The sequence below is a fragment of the Eurosta solidaginis genome, chromosome 5 (genome assembly GCF_040869045.1).
Source record: "Eurosta solidaginis isolate ZX-2024a chromosome 5, ASM4086904v1, whole genome shotgun sequence".
Taxonomy (NCBI): Eukaryota; Metazoa; Arthropoda; class Insecta; order Diptera; family Tephritidae; genus Eurosta; species Eurosta solidaginis.
The window spans coordinates 92,726,933-92,748,734 of NC_090323.1; the positions used below are offsets into that span (position 1 = coordinate 92,726,933).

At 40.5% G+C, this 21,802-nt stretch overlaps 1 protein-coding gene across 4 annotated transcripts in view; it reads right to left on the minus strand.

Moving 5' to 3' along the window:
- Nucleotides 1-21,802, minus strand: part of simj (simjang) — a 501,009-nt gene that overhangs the window by 451,877 nt on the left and 27,330 nt on the right. The window contains exon 1 of one of the 4 annotated variants that reach the window (XM_067787068.1): nt 5,115-5,157. The exons of the other annotated variants lie outside the window; for them this stretch is intronic. The gene's annotated coding sequence lies outside the window, so the exon portion shown is untranslated. Of the gene's footprint in view, nt 1-5,114; nt 5,158-21,802 lie in introns of those variants that run through there. 4 annotated transcript variants of the gene reach the window in all.

Below are 21,802 nucleotides of genomic sequence, written 5' to 3' on the forward strand. Positions count from 1 at the left end.
AAGATTCCGATCAGCACAGCTCAACATATAATGGGAGGATGAAAAGGACGTGTTTCCAATCCCCCTGCTCCAACTTTTGTTTGGCCTTATTTTCGTTATTTTCGTTACACATCATATAATTTTATTGTTATATTAATGCTGTCGGAATGCGAGCGATTCCGATCAGCAACAGTAAATATTGGCTGAAAATACCGAATTCCAGCGAAATTAGTTGTTGGAACTGTCTGGAGTTACAGCGACCGATTTTCTTTTCCTTAGGGCCGGATGCATTGTATTTTGCTGCTTCCAATATTACCATTCCCTTTTCGCGCTCCAGTATCGGATATATCATGTAAAAAATAAAAGGAGAAAAACTTTATCTTATTGGAAGGGTTTTACAATGCTCCAACAAACTTTTTTTTAAGTATTGAAGTTATTACTACTTTTTATGTGATTAGGAAGTTCGCTATCAACCTTAAATCCGTTCAGCACATGAGTTGTGAACTCAACCAAGTTAGTCACGGTAGATTTACCCGAGCAAAAAAAATGTTGAGACAACTCAATGATTGAGTATACCCTATGATCTAGTTGCTTTGTGGCGATCTATTCAAAGAGTTTAGGAATAGCACTAGGCCTTCCAGATGGCTTAGTACGTCTTTCGTATGAATATACGGAACAAATGCTGAATTAAGCGAGGACAGTTTGAATGGATAGTTCAATGGCGGGGAGTCATAGGCAGTGGAGTAATTAGATTTAAAGAAGGTGGCAGACATATTGGCAATTTCATTGTCATCATTAGAACTTAGATCGTTAAACTTCATTACGGTTGGAAACCTCTTGATTTTTCTTTTCGAGTTGACGAACGAATAAAACGACTTTGGATTAGAGGAAATTTTATGCTTAATCTTTTTTAAGTAATCCGCATAAGATCTTCTCTGTAGCCTATTGTACCTGTGGCGCAGAATAGAGTATGCCGCATAATCACTTCTTGATTCGGATAATTTGAATCTCTTAAAAGAACGCGTTTTTCGATATTTGAGTTCTTAAGATATTTGAGTTCTTTAGAGCTCCAAGTAGAAGTTGGAATTGCTGAAGAGGTGTTAGATATATGTACGCATTTGTGATAGATCGCATACAAAGCATTGTTAAAGTGTGTGCAACTCCTTTCGACATCTCCATCGTAGGCGGGCCAAGAAATTTTGGAAACCTCCTCAATAAGCACAGACGGATTAGCCCTCCTGAAAAGAAGCCTGCCAGAAGACACATTCCTAATAGTTCTACGCTCCGGTGCATGGAGATAATCCAAGTAGGTTAGGGGGTTAGAATATACCCGCGGTAGGTATGCCTGTCGAGGCGACTAAAATACCGGATTCAAAGGGTTTTTGTAGCGCAGACCTTTCAGGTTGCCAGCGCAATATATAGCTCCTCCAAACCCAATTGTCAACATCACCTATCCGTGGCGAATCCTGTTTCATTAAGGCTCTGGCGACCCCCAACTCCTCATGGATCTAGAGGGTGGGATGGCCTACATAACAAATCGTTCCCGAGATGGTCGGGCTTGGTACCAGAACGTACCGGATCGGCATCCGGCAAAGGACCATCAACTCGATAACACTCCCCAAGGCGTTCCTGGAGTGTGCTTATCGCTACATCAACAACAACGGCAACCCCCCGAAGGCTTTCATTGCGCCATGCTGCCAGGCCGCAAACCCATTGGGTACCCCAATGCTTACCCAGGGAAGTCCAGGCCCAGGGCAACAACAGCACTTGCATCCTGGCCGCCCGCAACTAAGGCGTAGTCACCCGTCACTTACCCCTAGAGTGACGACGTCTTCCCCGTTGCACTTCAGAATTCTGCAGTTAAGCTGTAATGGATTAACTGGAAAGAACAAGGATATAGACGATTTCATGAAGTGGCATAGGCCGCAGGGACAGAGTCCCGACATTGTCACCGACTAAATTATCGGCGACCTTATTTACAACATGGGCGCTCCAAATGTCGCCATATTGAACATCCACGTCGATGGCACCACTCTACCGACTGTCTTACACCCCCAAATCTTTGGTGTGACGTTCGATCAGGATCTACGTTTTGGAGAGCATGCAGCCGCAATTGTACCGAAATTCCAGAGCCGTAATAAAATCCTCAAATCTCTTGCTGGCAGTACTTGGGGTAAAGATAAAGAAACGCTCATTACCACTTACAAAGCAATTGGCAGCCGATTGCATGCTACGCGACCCCGATATGGTCGCCAAGCCTAAAGACTACTGACTGGAAGAAGCAACAGGCCTGCCAAAATACCGCCCTCAGAACCGCTACGGGCTGTCTTTTTATGTCCCCAGAACACCACCTACATAATGAGAATACTCCCCATTTGGGAGAGAAATGAAATGCTAACCAAACAGTTTCTGTTGAATACCCAGAAACCTGGGCATCCCAACAGACATCTGATTGATGAGGCTACACCGCCAAGAGGCTCAAAGGGTCATCTTCGTAAGCATTATGAGGAACTGGTGACAATAGTCTAGTGCCGTGTAATGGTTCTGTAAAAGGATTTTCGACAGAGCCTGTAGTGAAGTAAAGCTAATCAAGTCTAACTCGCATTTGCTTTACTTGTGTGAAAATTATGTTAATTTGACGACAAGCTACCCAATATTTTGAACGCTATTCTCGTGGCTCAACAACAAGGTTTTGACCTAATTGCAAGTGCTGTGACAAAAAATTCGATGATTTAAAAAATCATATAATGGACTCTTTGAAGCCATCCAACAACAACTTAAATGTTGCTAAGACATATGGTTGTCTGAGTGCCAGAAATAGTGCGCTTATTCTCCCCATAGCACCCAACAACAACGACTTAATGCAAAGAAATCTTATGGAATTTCCCGCTACCCCGCTTCCCACATAGCATATGGAAGATTGATTAAAGTATAAATCACCACAATGAGACATTTTCGACTCCTTATGAGTGAAATATGATTTATTGAAAAAGCAACAACAAAATGTAAAGCGATCACAAATTGATCACATTGGGGATCGAAATATGATTGAGTAAACAATTTTTGTCTACTTTCATTGCTTTTAACGACATAATTTTTCAAAGAAATCAAATCTTGAAGAATTGCACTTCAATTTATAATAGTTAATATCGACCGCATTATAAATAAAATCGCGCGTGGTGCTAACATAATAAAATACGGAAGTAAATTTACTGGTATAGGAGAGGCAATGTCAGCTAAGCATTTAGAACGATTGGTTAAAAAGCAAGGCGTTAATTTACTAGCTGTAGAAAATAAAGGATTGCATTCTGCAGACAGTATCGAGCAGCTTGTGGCATTAGACCAACCTCCAATTGAGAGTAGTTTCAATGATGTAAATCCGAGTAATGAAAGTGACATATATTACTCTGATAGTGAAAGCGATGAAAATGAATTCAATTTGTGTGACGAGCTTGGGAAATGTGCTATACAATTTCAAATAAGTTTTTGTGCAATTAACGCACTTTTATTATTGTTGCGAAGATGCAACATTAACGTACCAAAAGATATCAGAAGCATTTTGAAAACCCCATGTTGTGTTGTTGAGAGAAATGTTGGGGAAGAAAAATATTCACTATGGACTGAAGAACGGCGTAACAGATTTCTTATCCGGAAACAATTGGAAACCCCCGAATCTAACTTTAGATTTCGGTATTGATGTTCTGCCTTTATTTAAAAGTAGGTTAAAGCAAGTCTGGCCAATACTAGCTAGTGTTGTTGGGACTAGCTACGTATTCCTTGTTGGTGTATATGAAGGTACATCAAAGCCAAAATGTGCAAATGATTTTTTGAAAGATTTCATTTCGGAACTGGATATCGTTATGAAGGAAGGGATAGTGGCTACTATTCATGTGGTCGTTGCACTCAAGAAGGCAAATCAGTTAGCCATCGGCTAGTTTTTCCGCCAGAAAACGTGTGCAAGCCTAGAACAAATGATTCATTTAGAAATCGCTTGCAGCCACAACATCACATAACGCAATCCATTTCGCCATTGGAAATGCTTAGTATAAATATTGTATCGCAGTGTTCTTTAGATTATATGCACGTTGTTTGCTTAGGCGTAATGCGTACTTTATTAAAGGTGTGGGTAAAGAAAAGAGGCCAAAACTTAAACTTCTCATTAGCACCTTCAAAAATTGAAGCGATTTCAGCACAATTGTATTTTAATAGAAACTTTATAACTAGAGAATTTAAAAGAAAACCTCGAAGCTTGAAGGATCTTGACAGGTGGAAGGCAACAGAACTAAGGCAGTTTTTACTTTATACGGGACCATTTATATTAAAAAATATTTTGAGTTCAGAAAAGTATAAAAATTTCTTGAAACTATCTCTGGCTCTAAGGATACTTTTGGATCAAACCGACTGCAAATCTAATAACGATTGTGCTGAAGCTCTTTTAAAATCTTTTGTAAACGAAATTCCAAAATTATATCATGAAAGCTTTTAACATACAATTTCCACACCTTGCTGCATATTCACGAAGATGCCAAACTGTATGGGTCAAACCGACTGCAAATCTAATAACGATTGTGCTGAAGCTCTTTTAAAATCTTTTGTAAACGAAATTCCAAAATTATATCATGAAAGCTTTTAACATACAATTTCCACACCTTGCTGCATATTCACGAAGATGCCAAACTGTATGGGTCATTAGATGGAACAAGCGCGCTCAAATTTGAGAATCATCTCCAAAAAATCAAACGAAAAGTTAGGAAGGGAGGAAGTGTTGCAGCACAAATTTATAAAAGGCATGTCGAAATTAGCTACCATATTAAAAAAGAGGAAGAATATGATGTACCTACCCACTCATGGAAGATAATAAAAGGGAAAATTGTAAGTGTTACTTCAAACGATACGCTGCCTCGTTCGGGACAAAATTTATAAAATAGTAGAAATAAAAAACAACCAAACTGGTCCCGCTTTCATAGGAATGGAGGTAAAAAATTTAACGGCTGCTTTTTTTGAACCAATCGAGTCTAGGACTTTTAATATTTATTGTGCTGCTGACATCGCTTTCGAAAATAGAACAGAATTTTCCTTCAGCGAAATAAATAAAAAAAATTATCTGTTTACGTGATCCAGTCGACAACACTCACTTTTTCACACCCTTAATTAGCAATGTCGCAGAATAATATCATCCCCTCTGAAGAATATCAATACACCCCATCCACTAATTTAACAACCTGTAAGTAAAAAAGCGTATGCAAGTTTATTTATTAAAAATTTTTGAAGATTCTTTTTAGCTCACTAAAGTATTTCTTATTTCAGTGCAAAATATTTACGCTCCTCAATCAACTAACTTTGGGAGTACAATAACTGACTTGTATGACGTGATTTCATCGTTGAAATCTGAAGTAATGATTTTAAAAAATGAAATAAAAGATCTAAAGGCTGAAAATAAAAAGGACTTGACCAAGCTCACAGCGGAGGTAATTTCTGTGAAGCTTGAAAACAGAAAATACAACGCAGACATAACATCATTCGATGAATTTAAATATTCGAAAAAACTTCCTTTGAGCATTGTTGCCGATTTAGTAACATTTGATGAAGAGATACAAAAAAATGCGGACACGCTTAAGCAATTTGTACGTATTACTCAAACCAAAGATGCATTTTAACATTATGCATACATATGTACTTATACCCGTTGAAACTTAATAATGGTATATTTTGCTGATTTTTTTTCATATAAAAAAGAAAACTACGTTGAAAATTGTAAGTTTAAACGGGTGTATGTGATAACATATGTGTGTATGTATATTAATCAAACATTGTCAATTTATCTAACATTACAAAAACCTTCAGAAAGAATTCATTGCAAAAAGTAGCAGTGATGGACCAGCTAAATTTCTCAGGCCAGCTGTAAGAAAAATATTCTCCGACGAATTGGCTGCTGCCTATAACTGGAAGGGGACCAGCACTAAGCCAAGTACCGAAAAATGCTTTGCAGTTACAACAATTAAGAGTAGGTAGACCTTTACATATATATATATATATATATATATATATATATATATAGTACATTTTACTATGAGCAGATGTAACTCAAAAAATTAAAATTTTTTAAAATTTGTGATACATCAAAGTAAATGGCTGATAAGATTATGTCCAGAGACATATAAGGATCGAAAATGAACTGACTTTTTTTATTCTTAGATATTTGCCACCTAAAATTCAAATGCACAGTGTCCATGCTAAAGATAGAATACAGAAACGTAAGTACTCCAACACGCCCATGCAGGAAAATTCTAAGACTCCGCGCATCGATTCGTTATAAAAATTGCAATATTAATATTTTGATACTATGTTTATTACTATGTTGCTTTGTTGTTGATCACATAATTCGTAAATTTGTTACATTTTAAATATATTCAGGATATTCACATCTGTCTCGTTAGTCGGTATTTTTTTACATGTTTTTATAAAGTTGTCAAATTACAACTAACTAACTAACGAGACTGGTGTGATTGCCCATATTGTTATCGTTATTACGGTGGTGATCAGATACCACACTGTTAATGTTATGTTATACTTTCATCAACAACACTGAAAAGAATAAAATAAAATATGTGCAAGTGCATAAATAGCAAAAAGCTTATTTGTATTTTTTCAGTTTTTCCTTCTCTTCACTTGGGCTTAAATATAGTGTCGCAGCGATACAAAGTGCTGCTCGGTTGGAATTTTAGGTCGAAGATTGCTCCCAAAGAGCGGATAAAAAAGTATTTGGAAAATATTTGAAAATGCTTATAAATACGACTAAGAAATGAGTCAGAAAAGACTAAAAAATGTTTTCAAAAATAGTTTACGAGTAACTCTACAACGGCTCGAATATGGGTAGAAAATTGCTCAAAAACGATCATTAAACGGCTCCCAAATGTTTGTAAAAATGATTAAAATAAGATTCCAAATAGACTCTTAAATGTCTCGAGAAAGAATCGCAAAAGCTTTAAAACACACTTAAAAATTATTCCCACAAGACTCATAAATGATGGTAAATACGACTCGAAAAAGACTAAATACTGATTAGAAAGACTAAATACTGATTAGAAATATGTGTTAAAAGGGTACCATTTTCTCCCGACGAGGGAGTCTTTTCTGATCAGAAAATTAGCGCATATATGCCTATTTTGATCATGCTGGAGACTCGAAAAAGACTCTAATATGATTAATAATTTCAAAAAATGCTGGGTGGGTTGGCACGGAATTCTCTAAATCCCCTCTCGGTAATCTGACAGTTAAAGATTCGTCAACTGCACCTACTACTACTCTTACATCTAAACCTGTTGCTATTACTCAGACGCACACATCAAAAATTCTCTCTACTAGTTCTACTACAAAGAAAACTTCTTCGCCTGCATCTACATCTACATCTAAAAACACCTCATCTTCTAAAGTCTCACATTCGTCTAAAACTACATCTACATCTGGAACTACTTCTACATCTAAAACTAAATCTACTGTATCATCATCTAAATCCACTAAATCAGACGCTAACAATCATAAAACAAATTCAAATATACCCACTGATAATGCTAATAAGTCTAATGCTCAAAAGATTATCAACAATGTGACAAATACTAATACAACTACTAATGCAGTGTCGCGCTCTGCTGGCAATATATCGTATGCTGATGCTGCAGATAGCGCAGTTAGTAATGCAGATGAGCCGTCTGTTGATGTTTCTGACAGACAAAGAAAGAATGCAGCAAAAGAAATAACACAAAAATCGCGTGTTGTTGTTAGTGGTAGCAATGACAATGCCGAATTAGATGAATTTGTGCGGTATAAATGGATTCATTTGTCCTCGTTTAAGCCGTCTGTTACTGAGGAGAGTATTGTTAAGTACATCTCTGATTACTTTGGCATTGCTGCTTCTAATATGGCTTGTTTTAAATTAGTAAAGAGAGATGTCGACATCATCTTTAGTGAGAGTCTCTTTTAAAGTTCGAGTGAAAATGAATACAGCAAACTTTTAATGCTTCTCTTTGGCCCACTAATGTATACATTAAACCCTTCCGTTTTTTTTTTTCCAAATGACGTAGAAATTTCCGTGGAGTCGTAGATTTGTCTGATACCTTTCATAATGACCTCAACGTCTATTATCAGGATGTTAGGGGTCTAAATACTAAACTAACGGATCCTTTTCTCCGAAGTCATGACTTCTGTTATGACATTTTTACTTACACTTTTTACTGAGACATGGTTGAAACCAACTGTGTTTAACTCTGAGATATTAGCAGACTCATATGAGATCTTTAGAAAAGACAGACAAAACAGAGTTGGTGGAGGCGTGTTAATCGCCGTACATACCAGGTTTTCTGCTGAGGAAGTTTATTTCGATGATTCTGCTGATGTTGAAATCCTCTGCGTGCGAGTTAAACTCTTATCTACTTATAAATATTTTGTAGCGTTTTATATTCCGCCTCAGTCAGATATTTCTATATACTTAAAACACTCTTCCCTATTAACGTGTGTATTTGCTATGTCAAGGTCTGTTGATTCTGTCTTAGTGGCTGGCGACTTCAATCTGCCCTGTGTATCGTGGAATTTTATTGACGGAATGCTATTTCCCATTGCTTCTAATGTTGTATTCTACGAGTTTTTAAATGACCTTGCAGACGTTTGTCTTTATCAAGTTAATAGAATTCATAATAAATTTGGCAAATATCTTGATTTGATATTTTCAGACGACACATCGAACTGTTCTATAACTCGATGTGATCCAGTGGTATTGCTTGAGGATGTTTATCATCCAGCACTTTCAATATACCTGGATTGTCTCAGTTTACCGGTGCGGAATACTACTGATCCGAATGCGTCTTCTCGCCGGTTTCTGTTTAGGAAGGCTAATTGGTCTTTACTAATCGATGAAGACTCTAAAATAACGTGGTCTGAGTACGACGGAGATATAGAAGCAAGCTTCATTCATTTCACCAACATTTTACATGCAATATTTCTCAAATGTGTGCCTTTTTCCAAAACCTCTTCAGCACCTCCAACTACTGCTTGGAGCTCTAGAGAACTTAATTATCTAAAAAACAAAAAAAGCGTTTCAAATTATCTGGTTCTAATAGTGAATATGCTGCATATTCTATCTTGCGCCTTAAGTAGAACAGGCTACAGATAAGATGCTATAAGAATTATCTCATGAAGATTAAAAATCGGATCTCTTCCAATCCAAAATCATTTTATTCCTTCGTCAACTCCAAAAGAAAAATTAAAGGGTTTCCTTCTGTAATGTAGTATAACGATCAGATTTCTAGTAATGACTCCGAGATTGCAAATATGTTTGCTGACTTTTTTAAATCTAATTATTCGACTATCCCTGACTCCCCTCTGGTGGATTATCAATATATGTTACCTTCGCTTAACTCAGTAGTTATCCCATATATTCATCAGATGAGGTACTAAGGCATCTGGAAAGTCCGAAAATCTCCACTGTGTCGAACTTGCTGCAGTTCACGACCCTTGTATCCAATAACTTTAGGGTGAACTGCGAAGTTGATGTCATTTACACTGATTTCAGTAAGGCGTTTGATAGTTTCCCATTCCTTACTCCTACTAAAACTCGATCGATTGGGTTTCCCATCACGGCTCCTCTCTTGGGTTTCTTCGTACTTGGAAGGAAGAAAGTAAACCGTTGTGTTTAACAATTGCTTGTCTGAATTCATCAAAGTATCTCCTGGAGTTCCCCAAGGCAGTCACCTTGGTCCAGTGTTGTTCCTGCTCTTCATTAATGACCTCCCAAATGTTTTGAAGCGCTGCATGCCGCTGATGTACGCTGATGATGTCAAACTGGTAATGCCCATTCGCTCATCTGAAGATAGCGTACTTCTTCAATCGGATCTGAATAACCAGGTTGAGTGGTGTGATGTGAACGCCATGTCACTAAACTTACCAAAGTGCAAGTTTATTTGTTTTACGAGGAAATCTTTTAAATCCCATCAGTACTTGATAGGCGATTATATCATTAAGCAAGTCACAAACTTTACTGATCTTGTCGTTATAATGGATGTTAAACCTAACTTCAAATTACATATGGAATCGTGTGTGAATAGGGCTCGACCTATATTGGAATATGCTTCCATTATCTGGACCCGCGTTATCAGATTCATAACGAAAAATTGGAATAGGTCCAAAAGCAATTTTTGCTTTAAATCATTTGCCCTGGGATCCATCAATGAATCTACCGCCCTACTGCAGCCGGTTAAAACTTTTACAGCTGCCTTCACTACAGACCCTTAGGGAGATGCTTGGTGTTTTATTCATGGTAAAATTATTAAGAAGGATGATAAACAATCCATTTCTGGTTGGCGGGGTGATGCTAATGTCCCTTTTAGGCCCTCTCGGTATTTCCAATTTAATTTCATGTAGATCGAATTTTGAAATGCATGAGCCTGTTCGCTGTCTGTGTCAAGATTTCAATAATCACTGCAATAATATTGATACTTTTGACACACTTTACAGTATAAAAAATATATACTCACTGCCTTGAACTCATAACTGTTTCAAAATTAACATGTTAAACTAAATCTGTTACCAGCTCCAGTTACTTTGGGCGGGTGGCTTGGAATCACGTCCTTTCCAACCTCCCACACATCGCAGCCCTACTCATTGTGTGTTAAATATTAATCAGCTGCTCGAAATCACGTCCATTCCGACAGCACTAATAATCAATAGTTACTTTGGGCGGGCGCTTCCAAAGGCCGTCGGTTCTATGTACCGGAGCGACTCGGGATTTTTCCCGACCAAGGATTTTCATTTCAGTGTAACCCCTTTTAAATTTGTTGCGTCCCTCCAACAAATTTTCATCCTCCCAGCAGCTCCTTGGAGCCGGACTGCTCCATATTCTCTTGCTCCGGGAAGGTATCGAACCCAATCCGGGTCCGTCTCCTGACCCCGGTCCTGAGAAATCGTTTCGCTGCATCTGTCGGAAAAGAATCTTTTTAGGACGGTCATACTCTTGTCAGAGTGTCTCGTGCAAGGGATGGTTGCATCGGATAGGTTGCTCTGGGCTAGATCCCAAAACCAGACGTCTACGTAACTTCTATAAATCTTTTGTGGCTCCTTGCTGTTCACGCCCTTGGAGGTCCCGTAGTCTGCGCCTTAGCGCCCCCCCCCCCCCGCTACCTTCCGGCAGCCAGGCTGCTCAGCAAGCCAAAACAAGTACCAGCTGCTGCTCGCGGCCCACGGCGCCACTAACTCACACGGCAGCTCCCACTCATACCTACAATCTCCGTAGTAGTCGGCAGCAATGCCGAGCATCAGCCCCTGCCCCGTCTTCCCCCCCCCCTCCCGCTCCCCTTCTTTTCCGGCAGCAATTGTGTAGGTCAGGGAAACAGACTCTTAGTCCCTACCTCCCTTTGCACCGTTTGCCAGCACAGAATATATATGTTTCCGACATCCGCCCAATGCAGCTCATTCCATGGACGGTGCCAATTTCCTAGATGTTCTGGTCTCCGCGACGGCAACCCCCCGACGGGTTTCATTGCGCCATGTTGCCAGGTCGCAAACCCAAATCATCCGGGTACCCCAATGCTTGCCCAAGGGCACCCAGTTCCAAGGCCACAACAGCAATTGCGTCCTGGCCTTCCACAACCTAGGCGTAGTCACCCGTCACTTACCCCTAGAGTGGCGGCGTCACCCCTCATGCACTTCAGAATTCTGCAGTTAAACTGTAATGGACTAACTGGGAAGATTACGGAGATAGTCGATTTCATGAAGCGGCACAACATCCGCATTGCTGCGATTCAAGAGACTAAACTCACAGCAAAATCTGCATTGCAGACCTGCTCTGGGTATAATGTCCACAGGAAGGACCCCGAGAGCGGAAATGGAGGCGGCCTCGCGTTTATTATACACCACTCTGTGCAATATCATATATTTGATCTTGGCATCGACCGCAGGGACAATGTCTTAGAACGTCAAGGCCTATCTGTCCGGTCAGGCGATGCAAATCTAGCAATCATCAACATCTACATCCCTCCTGTCACCTGTTGCCCCAGTGGATACCGCCCTAAAATCGAGGCCTTACTCACTGGCAACAATCGCATTATCTTAGGCGATTTCAATGCCCATCACGACCTATGGCATTCAAACTTGCGGGCGGACAGTAGGGGTGAGATGTTGGCGGATCAAATAGAAGAAACGACGTTCTGCACAATAAACGGAGACGCCCCCACACGTATGGTAGGAAGCTGTCATAGCTCGCCAGATATCTCAATCGTGAGCGCAGAACTCGTAAACTGCGTCAACTGGCAGCCGATGGTAACATTGGCATCCGACCACCTGCCCATACTTATTTCGTTCGAGCGTACCGCCGACTTCATCGTCACCGAAAAACGCACTTTCATAAACTTCAAAAAAGGAAAGTGGGAAGAATATAAATCTGCAACAGACAGCAGCTTTGCTGCCCTCCCTATCCCGACTGATGCCCGCCAAGGGGAGCGTGCCTTCCGTAAGGTCATTGAATCCGCCTCGGCACATTTCATTTCCGCCGGGAGAATTCCCGAAATCCGGCCCCACTTCCTGGCGGAGGCCGCGAGCTTAGCGAGGGAACGCGACCTTATAAGACAGCTTGATCCAGGCGACCCCCAAATAAGGGATATAAACCAACGCATCAGATTGCTTGTGGACGAACACAAGCGGGCGAAATGGGAAGAGCACCTAAGAGGTTGTAACCTCTCTACCGGTGTAGGTAAACTTTGGTCCACCGTAAAGTCCCTATCGAATCCGACTAAGCACAAAGACAAAGTTTCCATCGCCTTTGGCGATAAGGTGCTGTCGGATGTGGAAAAATGCGCGAGCGCTTTCTGCCGACAATATATAATGCATCCTACGGTCGACAAAGATAGACGGAGAGCCAATAGACACGCACATAAACACAAATTCAGCGCGTCACCAATCACCATCACCGCTAGAGGTTGAGGACGCCATTGGTCGCGCTAAACCATCCAAAGCAGTGGGCCCAGACGGCATAGCCATGCCGATGCTTAAAAACCTAGGGAAAGAGGGTTTCAAATATTTAGCGCATGTCTTCAACCTGTCTCTCTCCATCTTTGCCATACCCGAGAAATGGAAAATGGCCAAGGTGGTCCCGCTACTAAAGCCTGGGAAACCAGCTAACGTAGGTGAGTCATATCGTCCGATATCTCTCCTATCGCCAGTGGCAAAGACGCTTGAAGCCATTTTGCTCCCTTATTTCCAAGTACATTTGCAGCTAGCCCCTCATCAGCATGGCTTCAGAAAACTCTATAGCACTACCTCCGCGCTAAATGTCATTAGCACCCAGATAAATTGCGGTTTGAATCAATACCCCCACCATAGAACAGTACTCGTAGCGCTAGACCTATCAAAAGCCTTTGATACGGTCAACCATGGCTCGTTACTGCAAGACCTGGAAGGGTCTACCCTTCCCCCATGTCTTAAAAGGTGGACCGCAAATTATCTGGGTGGTCGGCAGGCATCGGTGCAATTCAGAAACGAAACATCAAAACCAAGGAGAATTAAACAAGGGGTGCCACAGGGTGGTGTCCTATCCCCACTTTTGTTTAATTTCTACATATCTAAGCTACCTTCACCAACGGAAGGAGTCACAATCGTTTCCTACGCCGATGACTGCACAATAATGGCCACAGGCCCAGGCCCAGAGATCAATGAGCTATGCAATAAAATAAACGGCTATCTCCCTGATCTCTCCAGTTTTTTCGCCTCGCGAAACCTGGCATTGTCACCGACTAAATCTTCCGCGACCTTATTTACAACATGGACGCCCCAGATGTCGACCATATTGAACATCCACGTCGATGGCACTACGCTACCGACTGTCCTACACCCCAAAATCTTGGGTGTGACGTTTGATCAGGATCTACATTTTGGTGCGCACGCAACCGCAATTGTTCCGAGAATTCAGAGCCGTAATAAAATCCTCAAATCCCTTGCTGGCAGTACCTGGGGAAAAGATAAAGAAACGCTCATGACCACATACAAAGCAATTAGCCAGCCGATTACGTGCTACGCGTCACCCATATGGTCGCCAAGCCTAAAAACTACCCACTGGAAGAAACTACAGGCCTGCCAAAATACTGCTCTCAGAATCGCCACGGGCTGTCTTCTTATGTCCCCAGAACACCATCTGCATAATGAGGCGAGAATACTCCCCATCAGGGAGAGAAATGAGATGCTGACCAAACAGTTTCTGTTGAATACCCAGAAACCTGGGCATCCCAACAGACATCTGATTGACGAACCAGCACCGCCTAGGGGCCTAAGGAGTCATCTCCGTAAGCATTTTGAGGAAATACGGCACCTGAGAACCCAGCCGTATGAAGCGAAAAAACACAACCAGGTCCTTGGTGAACTCCATAGACAGGCGTCGGACCTTTATGTCGGGAATTGCCCGGTGAATCCAGTACTTGAAGAAAAATATCCAGAACTCGCGGAAGAGGAACGCATACTCCCCAGGGAAACGCGTGTCACTCTTGCTCAACTTCGTTCTGGATACTGTAACAGGTTAAACTCTTACCTATCCAGAATCAACCCCGACATACAAAATGTATGCCCCGCTTGCAATGTGTCCCCACATGACACCAACCATCTCTTTAATTGTAATGTGGAACCAACGCCTCTAACACCCCTTTCCTTATGGTCCACCCCTGTTGAAACGGCAAGTTTCCTTGGACTCCCGTTAGAGGATATTGATGAGAATTTGTGATCGGTCGCGGCTAGTAGGTGGGGCGAGCATTGCTACAACAACAACAACAACCGCAGGGACAGTGTCTTAGAACGTCAAGTCTTATCAGTCCGGTCAGGCGATGCAAACATAGAAATCATCAACATCTACATCCCTCCTGCCACCTGTTGCCCCAGTGGATACCGCCCTAATATCAGTGCCTTACTCACTGACAATCGCATTATCTTAGGCGATTTCAATGCCCACCACGATCTATGGCATTCAAACTTGCGGGTGGACTAGGGGTGAGATGTTATCGGATCAAACAGAAGAAGCGACGTTCTGCACAATAAACGGAGACGCCCCCACACGTCGATGGCACTACGCTACCGACTGTCCTACACCCCAAAATCTTGGGTGTGACGATTGATCAGGATCTACATTTTGGTGAGCATGCAGCCGCAATTGTGCCGAAAATCCAGAGCCGTAATAAAATCCTCAAATCTCTTGCAAAGCAATTGGCCAGCCGATTGCATGCTACGCGTCCCCTATATGGTCGCCAAGCCTTAAAACTACAAGAAGCTACAGGCCTGCCAAAATACTGCTCTCAGAATCGCAACTGGATGTCTTCTATATCCCCAGAGCACCATCTACATAATGAGGCGCGAATACTACCCATCAGGGAGAGAAATGAGATGCTAACGAAACAGTTCCTGTTGAATACCCAGAAACCTGGGCATCCCAACAGTTATCTGATTGATGAGCCAACACCGCCTAGGGGCTTAAGGAGTCATCTCCGTAAGCATTATGTAGAAATACGGCACCTGAGAACTCAGCCGTATGAAGCCAAAAAACACAAGCAGGCCCTCAGTGAACTCCACAAACAGGTGTCGAGCCTTTATGCCGGGAATTGCCCGGTGAATCCAGTACTCAAAGAACAGTACCCAAAACTTGCGGAAGAGGAACGCACACTACCCAGGGAAACACGAGTCACTCTAGCTCAACTTCGATCTATATACTGTAACAGGTTAAACTCTTACCTATCCAGAACCAACCCCGACATACAAAATGTATGCCCCGCTTGCAATGTGTCCCCACATGACACCAACCATCTCTTTGATTGTAATGTGGAACCAACGCCTTTAAAAGCCCTCTCATTATGGTCCACCCCTGTTGAAACAGCAAGTTTCCTTGGACTCCCGTTAGAGGATATTTATGACAATTTGTGATCGGCCGCACCTATTGGATGGGCGAAGCACTGCTAAAACAACAACAACAACGCCCCCAAACGTATGGTAGGAAGCTGTCACAGTTCTCCGGATATTTCAATCGTGAGCGCAGAACTCGTAAACTGCGTTAACTAGCAGCCGATGGTAACATTGGCATCCGACCACCTGCCTATACTTATTTCGCTCGAGCGTTCCGCCGACTTCATCGTCACAGAAACACGCACTTTCATTAACTTTAAAAAAGGAAAGTGGGACGAATACAAATCCTTTACAGACAACCACTTTGCTGCCCTCCCTATCCCGACTGATGCCCGCCAAGGGGAGCGTGCTTTCCGCAAGGTCATTGAATCCGCCTCGGCTCGTTTCATTCCCGCCGGTAGAATTCCCGAAATTCGGCCCCACTTTTCGCCGGGGGCCGCAAGTTTAGCGAGAGAACGTGACCTTATAAGACAGCTCGATCCCGGCGACCCCCAAATAAGGGATATAAACCAACGCATCAGATTGCTTGTGGATGAACACAAGCAGGCGAAATGGGGGGAAGCACCCAAGCGGTCGCAACCTCTCTGCCGGTGTAGGTGAACTTTGGTCCACCGTAAAGTCCCTATCGAATCCATCTAAGCACAATGACAAAATTTCCATCGATTTTGGCGGTAAAGTGCTGTCGGATGCGAAAAAATGCGCGAGCGCTTTCTGCCGCCAATATATAATGCATTCTACGGTCGACAAAGATAGACGGAGGGCCAACAGACGCGTACATAAACATAAATTCAGCGCGTCACCAATTACCATCACCGCCAAAGAGGTTGAGGATGCCATCGGTCATGCTAAACCATCCAAAGCAGTGAGCCCAGACGGCATAGCCATGCCGATGCTTAAAAGCCTAGGGAAAGAGGGTTTCAAATATTTAGCGTATTTCTTCAACCTGTCTCTTTCCACCTTCGTCATTCCCGAAAAATGGAAAATGACCAAGGTGGTCCCGCTACTAAAGCCTGGGAAACCAGCTAACATAGGAGAGTCATATCGCCCGATATCTCACCTATCGCCAGTAGCCAAGACGCTTCAAGCCATTTTGCTCCCCTACTTCAAAGCAAATTTGCAGCTAGCCTGTCATCAGAATGGCTTCAGAAAACTCTACCATTAGCACCCAAATAAATTGCGGTTTAAATTAAAACCCCCACCATAGAACAGTACTCGTTGCGCTAGACCTATCAAAAGCTTTTGATACGGCCAACCATGGCACGTTACTGCAAGACCTGGAAGGGTCTACCCTTCCCCCATGTCTTAAAAGGTGGACCGCAAATTATCTGGGTGGTCGGCAGGTATCGGTGCAATTTAGAAATGAAACATCAAAACCAAGAAGAATTAAACAGGGGTGCCACAGGGTGGTGTCCTATCCCCACTTTTGTTTAATTTCTACATATCTAAGCTACCTTCGCCACCAGAAGGAGTTACTATCGTTTCCTACGCCGATGACTGCACAATAATGGCCACACTCAAGTTATGTTTGCGCGGTATGGACGAACAAAATTCTGCTCGGGAAAAGTTAACTAAAATAATAGTAAAACGCTCCTAAAATATGTTGAATATCGCTGCAATTGTGAGAGAGGGACTCAATAATTGTTTTATAATAATTTTGCTATAAATAAAGTGAAACTATTTTATATTTAAACAATTTTAATCTATATTATTAATTTAAAAGTGCTTAAAATATAAATAATTAAACCACAAACGGAGATAAACAAACGGGAAAGAGAAAAAGAGGCAAATTATGGGTGTCTATGCTAAATGCAATGGTAGTATCAGAGGGGAAAGTGGTATACTGTGCGAAGGTGTGTGTGGTAAAATATACCATGACAGCGTTCAATGCTGAGAAGTTGATTAATACAGCTCAAAAATTATTGGCGAGAAAAACAATATGGTTCGGTTTATGTGTGATGAATGTGTAACATACATTGAAAACGTTGACTTGATGTTACAAGAGATGCAGGTTTATGTGAAAAAAAATAACTCAATTCTGAGTATAAGCTTGAGTTTGAAAGTGTAATGAAAACAAGCCAAAATGAAATAAAAGCTCTATTGGAAGCAGTTGAGAGTCGTTACACTTAACGTGCTGCGATGATAGAAAAATTGCAAAACCAATTTGAAAAGAAAATAGGAGAAATGAAAAGTTTATATTCCATGGTTGAAGAGATAAAAAATAAAACTGATTTAATTGGCAAAGGCAGTGAAAATGTACAGAATATGGTTGAAGAAGTGAAAAAGCCGGCAGAGTTAATTGGTAAAGACAATGAAAAAGTGTATACTGAAATAAAAAAATAAACAGCAATAATAATGAAAAGAGAGTGTCATATGCAGATGCCATAAAAAATAATAATAAAAAGAGTGAAGTACCACTGCTTAAAAAAGACGTCGCAATAATAGTGAAACAGAAAGGAAAACAAACAAGTGAAAAAACAAAGCAAGATCTGAACAACAAGGTGGATCCGAAAAACCTAAAGATTTCAAATATCGAAACAAGAAATAATGGGGTGATGGTAATCCATAGTGAAAATAATGATGAGCGTGAAAAAATAAAAGTAGTAAATGAAAACAACATTGGTAGAGAATACGAAGTAAAGTGCCTGATCAGATTCGTCCAAGCATTGTAGTCACGGGCGTAATTTTTAAATACGAAAATGATGTGCTAATAGACACCATAAAAACACAAAATGAATGTGTAAGCAAGAGTTCACTAAAAATTGTAAAAAAAAAAATTGAGCGAAAACGAGGTAACACAATGGTGCAAGATATAATTATTGAAATTGATAAAGAGGATTTTTCCAAGATTTTGGCAGCTGAGCGAATCAACATCGGGTGGGAAAGATGCAAAGTGTGTGACGCGATTAATGTACTAATGTGCTACAAATGTAAAGGTTTCAATCATAGAGCATCATATTGTAAAAGCGATGAAGCCTGCAATAGGTGCCATGGAAAACATAGCTCAAAAACGTGTGAAGAAACCCCCATAAATAAATGTCTAAATTGTATAAAGGCCAAAGAAAAGTTGAAGTTAGCAATAGACATTAATCACGACACATTTGATAAAGAGTGCCCATGCTATATCAATAAATTACAAATAAAAAAACAAAATCTCGGTTATTAGCAATTAAGAAATAATAAAGGTACCAATATAAAAGTACAAAATAAAGAGAAAGCAGAGTTGAAGTGTATATACCTCAATACTAACAGTATTACGGCAAACAAAGCCGAAGTCCAAAGAATGGTTGAAGAAGAAAATCCCAGTATTGTGTTATGTGCTGAGACCCACACCACAGAGAATATAAATGAAACAGCAATAAATATTATTGGATATAATCACGTTAGATGCGATTCGCATAGCCGACACACAGGTGGTGTCCTTATATACATTCATAAATCGATCGAATTTAAAGTAGTATTTAATAACAGTATTAATAATAACCTATGGTGTATTGTGATTAAAACCCTAAAAAATACGATTAAATGGAAAATTGGTGTAGTATACCACTCACCAAACACAGGCGATGCTGAATTTATAAACCATATGGGCGAGGTGCCAGAAGAATATTTTTGTGAAACTGATATCTTCAACGCACCAACTAATTAAGTTTAATACAGCGTAACAGAAGTGTCACAGACAAAAATAGACCTTCTTTATAGTAACAATGATAAAACTGAAATAAAAAATCTGGAAAACCATAGAATATCAGACCATGAAACGATCTGCTTCAAAATGCCCGTTCAAGAAAGACACAAAATGAGAATATATGAAAACCGCGTATGCTGGGATAATTATACAAAGGAAAGTCTGATTGCTCTCCTTAGGAATTACAATATATCGGAACTGAATAAATGTGATATAGGACTTGAAGTTGAAACTATTAGCAATATCTTAGGGGATATAATGGCAACGCTTACCTACGAGAAACGAGTGCAAAATATATTAGTAAATAAATGGTATGACCGGGAGCTTACGGAGTTAAACAAACTTAAATATGAGCTTTACAAAATAGCACAGAGTACAAATGAGTGGGATAGTTATAGCTATACAAAACGTAAATATAAAAAACTTGTAAAAATAAAAAAGAAGCAATACATGGAAAATAAAATAGCGCTTAATTGCAACAATCAAAGACTAATGTGGAAATATCTTAAAGATGCCATAAACATGAGTCATGACACAACCCAAGTAAAACGTATAGTAATAAATAGTACAGCCATTGAAGGAGACCCCGATATCGCGACCCATTTGAATCAGTTCTTTGTCGAGAGCATCACAGCAATATGTAATACCATTGAACAAGCTACAACAGATGAAGCCACAGAGGATATTAGGGGAAGTGTTTTTGAATTGAAGCAAATAATTGTGGAACAGCTGTTGAGAACAGCAGCTAACATAAAAAATAAGTATGGAGGAAAAAACTGGTAACAGAAGGTGTATATAAAGACAGTATGGAATATTTGGGATACGCTTATACATGTATTGTCAATGAGAGCTTTAGAGAAGGTGTAGTCCCAGCATGCTGGAAAACATCGACAGTGATACCAGTTGAAAAAGTTAAAGGCACTGAAAAACCAGAGGAAATACGGCCTATTAATACGTTGCCTAGTGATGAAAAGATTTTAGAGAAAATCGTAAAAGACCAACTTCTCGATTACCTGAATAAAAATGAAATTATCATATGTGAACAATCATGGTTCAGAACCAAACACTCTTGTGAAACCGCTCTAAACCTGGTTATAGCGGAATGGAAAGAAAGCCTATCAAACAAGTTAGTAACAGTGTCGGTCTTCCTGGACTTAAAAGGACTTTTAAAACCATCGATAGGGTCATCCTACGGAGGAAACTGCATAACATTGGGGTACGTAATACAGCACTGCGGCGGTTTAAAGCTACCTTACTGGCAGAAATCAGAAAACCATAATTAAAAGCACATCGTCGCCGGAAGTTGATGTTGACATAGGTCTTCCACAAGGATCTATTCTTGCTGCAATATTATTCATTGTATATATAAACGATATAAAGAACTGTCTTAGCCACTGCAAGATACGACTCTTCGCTGATGATGCATTATTGGCAATAAGTTGTTCGTCGGAGATAGAAGCTATATCTAAAATGCAAGCGGACTTGAATGCTGTTTATAACTGGTTGTGTCAAAATAAGCTTAAAATAAATATTGAAAAAAACGAAATGGATGACCATGAGAAGAAAGAATGCCGAAGAAAATAATATAGCCTTGAAAATAGAAAATAGTACCGTACAAAAAGTAGAAGAAATCAAATACCTAGGAATTATAATTGATGAGAAACTTAAGTTCGATGTGCATCTTAAATATACAGAGGCAAAAATATCAAAAAAAACTTGGATTTATGTTCCGGACATGCAAGCACGCCAGCAAATATTATAAAATTATGGTTTATAGGTCCATTATAGAACCTCATTTCATATACTGCCCTACGATATTATTCATGTTAGCCGACTCGAACATCGCAAAACTACAGGTGAAACAAAATAAAGCAATGCGGCTTATTGTTAGAAAACGATATGATACCCCAATACATGAAATGCTAGAAAGTTTAAATTGGCTGAGTGTAAAGCAACTCATTGTACACAACATGAAACTAGGCAACCTGCCGAAATATTTAAATAACCGAGTAACATACAACAACGAGGTTCATGGCTACCACGCCCAACCAAATATCAAAAAAACTCGCCTATTTCTTTGTTGCAGTTAAACACATGAACACACACGAATGGAAGTGATGCCAGCTCACCAATAATAGAAATTACTTATGCTTTTCTCTAGTCGGAACAATGCAAGGTGGTGGCGGCTTGACATAAATTCAGATAAACATCCATGCTCTA